The sequence below is a fragment of the Bos mutus genome, chromosome 19 (genome assembly GCF_027580195.1).
Source record: "Bos mutus isolate GX-2022 chromosome 19, NWIPB_WYAK_1.1, whole genome shotgun sequence".
Taxonomy (NCBI): domain Eukaryota; kingdom Metazoa; phylum Chordata; class Mammalia; order Artiodactyla; family Bovidae; genus Bos; species Bos mutus.
The window spans coordinates 54,426,681-54,430,546 of record NC_091635.1 but is presented as its reverse complement, the minus strand read 5'-3'; positions in this window follow the sequence as shown (position 1 = coordinate 54,430,546).

Sequence of the window (3,866 nt, the reverse complement as noted above, 5' to 3'; positions counted from 1 at the left end):
CGCTCATCCCGGGATTGCTCCACAATCCCCAAACTCCAGCTCCCAGCCACTGCGCCTTCCAGGGGACCTGTGTCCCTGTCCGGGGTCTGTATGGCTGTGGCAAGGACTCTCTGTATCTCATTCCATTTAGGCCGCCACAGATCAGCTGTTTCACTCTCAATCTTAACTGTTTCTCCTCTGACTCAAGACAATTGCCCAGATGTGGGGATGGGACCCCTGCTTCCGTTCCCCTACCCTCAGGGGACAAGTCCAGTCCTACTAACACTCCTGTTTTTCCCCCTAGTTCCTTCATCCTACCGAGTTTTGCCTGATTCTATATATTATTTTCCACTGGTCAGGCACTCCTGCCCACTCTCAGCTGGTGTTCTCCACGCACTTCTGTATCTGAAGGTGTATTCCTGATGTATCTGTGGAGAGAGATGTACTCCACATCCACCTACACCTCTGCATCTTCCTTATTTTTTTAAATTTGGATTTTCTGCTCATTGCCTCCAAAAGCAACATCCTGTTATGTTTATCAAGTGTGGTGCATTACAAGGTACATAAGAACACAGTAAGCAGAAATAAATATCAGCAATGATGATGACGATGATGAAGAAAGAGGGTGAATTCTTGGAAATCAGAATACGCAGGTGAGAATAGCAAAAACTGTGGACTTCAAGGAGAACACTCGACTTTAGGGGAGAGTGGCTAGGGAGAGTCAACAATGGACAAAGTGACAAATACCAGGAATGGAAAGAAGGGAAGCATAATGAAAGCCAAAGAGACGATATTACAGGTATCTCTCAATTTCTGGAAGTTCACGTTACACTATTTTGCTTTTACAAAACACCCACCTTAGTCCCTGTTTTCAACAACTTGGAGACATCTGAAGAGAATCTTCGTTCTTATCAAAAAAAAGTCATTGCCATATTAATGTACTAATGTAGGACTTTTGTAAAATCAAAGTGATCTAACTGGAACTATTATTTTAACTTTTTATTTTATATTAGAGTATAACCAATTACCAATATTTAATAGTCTCAGGTGGACAGCAAAGGGACTCAGCAATACATATACATGTATCCATTCTCCCCTAAACTTCCCCACCCCACCCACTCAACCAGGATGTCACATAATGTTGAGCAGAGTTCCTTGTGCTATACAGTAAGTCCTTGTTGGTTATCCATTTTAAGTATAGCAGTGTATACATGTCCATCCCAAACTCTGTAACTAACCCTTCCGCCCATCCTTCTCCAATGGCAACCATAAGCATTGCCAAATCTAAGCCTGTGAGTCTGTATCTTAACTGGAACTAATTGAAAGCCGGGGATACTCGTTATTTTATCCCATAATAGGTGTGCTTTACTTTTCACAGATGTAAGTGTTGGACCATAAAGAAGGCTGAGCACTGAAGAATGGATGTTCTTGAACTGTGTTCTTGAACTGGAGAAGACTCTTAAAGAGTCCCTTGGACTACAAGGAGATCCAACCAGTCCATCCTAAAGGAAATCAATCCTGAATATTCATTGGAAGGACTGATGCTGAAGCTGAAGCTCCAATACTTCGGCCACCTGATAAGAAGAACTGACTCATTGGAAAAGACCCTGATGCTGGGAAAGATTGAAGGCAGGAGGAGAAGGTGATGACAGAGGATGAGATGGTTGGACGGCATCACTGATTCAATGGACATGGATTTGAGCAACTCTGGGAGACAGTGAAGGACAGGGAGGCCTGGTGTGCTGCAGTCCGTGGGGTCACAAAGAGTCAGACACAACCCAGTGACTGAACAACAAACAACAACTACTTTCAGATACAGGGGAAACTTCTATCAATACCAAGGGGTGATTCCACCACACAAATCCTGCAGATCCTCTTGCAGTCTTATCAGTGCAGACCTCAAAGGGGACAAATACAACATGCAAAAGCCCAGGTGGATGTCTGTGCTGATGCCCCCTGAGGTGTTCTTTTAGATCAATGATTCTCAAAGTACATTTCCCAGATCAGCAGCATCAGCAACACCAATGAACTTGCTAGAAGTATAAATTCTCAAGTCAGAGACTCACAGATGGAGCCCAGGAATCTGTTGCTGTTCAGTCTTTCAGTCGTGTCTGGCTCTTTGTGACCCCATGGACTGCAGCACGCCAGACTTCCCTGCCCTTCACTATCTCCCAGAGCTTGCTCAAATTCATGTCCATTGAGTCCATGATGCCATCCAACTATCTCATCTTCTGTCACCTCCTTCTCCTCTGGCCCTCAGTCTTTCCCAGCATCAGGGTCTTTTCCAGTGAGTCAGCTCTTCGCAGCAGGTGGTCAAACATGGAGATTCAGCATCAGCATCAGTCCTTCCAGTGAATATTCAGGGTTGATTTCCTTCAGTATTTACTGATTTGATCTCCTTGCAGTCCAAGGGACTCTCGAAAGGCTTCTCCAACACCACAGTTCAAAAGCATCAATTCTTCAGCACTCAGCCTTCTATATGGTCCAACTGTCACATCGATACATGATTACTGGAAAAACCATAGTTTTGGCTGTACAGATCTTTGTTAGCAAAGGGATGTCTCTGCTTTTTAATATGCTGTCTATTTGTCATAGTTTTTCTTCCAAAGAATAAGCATCTTTTAATTTCATCGCTGCAGTCACTATCCAAGGTGATTTTGGAGCCCAAGAAAATAAAATCTGACACTGTTTCCATTTTTTTCCCCATCCATTTGCCAAGAAGTGATGGGACCAGATGTCATGATCTTTATTTTTTAAATGATGAGTTTTAAACCAGCTTTTTCACTCTCCTCTTTCACCTTCATCAAGAGGCTCTTTAGTTCCTCTTTGCTTTCTGCTATTAGGATTATCTCATCTGCATATCCGAGGTTACTGGTATTTCTCTCTGCAATCTTGATTCCAGCTTGTGCTTCATCCAACCCAACATTTCTCAGGATGTACTCTGCATATAAGTTAAATAAGCAGGGTGACAATATAGTCTTGATGTACTCCTTTCCCAATTTTGAACCAGTTTTTTGTCCCATGTCAGTTCTGTTATTTCTTGACCTGCATACAGGTTTCTCAAGAGGCAGGTAAGGTAGTTCTGCAGTCCCATCTCTTCAAGAATTTTCCACAATTTGTTGTGATCCACACAAAGGCTTTAGCATAGTCAATGAAGCAGATGTTTTTCTGGAATTCCCTTGCTTTTTCTATGGATGGATGTTGGCAATTTGATCTCTGGTTCCTCTGCCTTTTCTAAACCCAGCTTATAGATCTGGATGTTCCCCAGCTCACATACTGCTGAAGCCCAGCTTGAAAGATTTTGAGCATTACCTTGCTAGCATGTGAAATGAGTGCAATTGTGCAGTGGTTTGAATATTCTTTGACACTGTCCTTCTTTGGAATTGGAATGAAACTGACCTTTTCCAGTCCCGTGGCCATTGCTGAGTGTTCCAAATTTGCTGGCATATTGACTGCAGCATTTCAACAGAATCATCTTTTAGGATTTGCAATAGCTCATCTGGAATTCCATCATTTGTACTACCTTTGTAGTAATGCTTCCTAAGGCCCATTTGACTTCACTCTAGAATGTCTAGCTCTAGGTGAGTAACCATATCATCATGGGGGTCCAGTTGATTCAGACCTTTTTTGTATAGTTCTGTGTAATCTTACTTCTTAATAGCTTCTGCTTCCGTTAGGTCCATACTGTTTCTGTCTTTTATTGTGCCCATCTTTGCATGAAATGTTCCCTTGGTATCTCTAATTTTCTTGAAGAGACCTCTAGTCTTTCCCATTCTATTATTTTCCTCTGTTTCTTTGCATTATTCACTTAAGCAGGCTTTCTTATCTCTCCTTGCTACTCTTTGGTAATTTGCATTCAGATGGGTATATCTTTCCTTTTCTCCTTT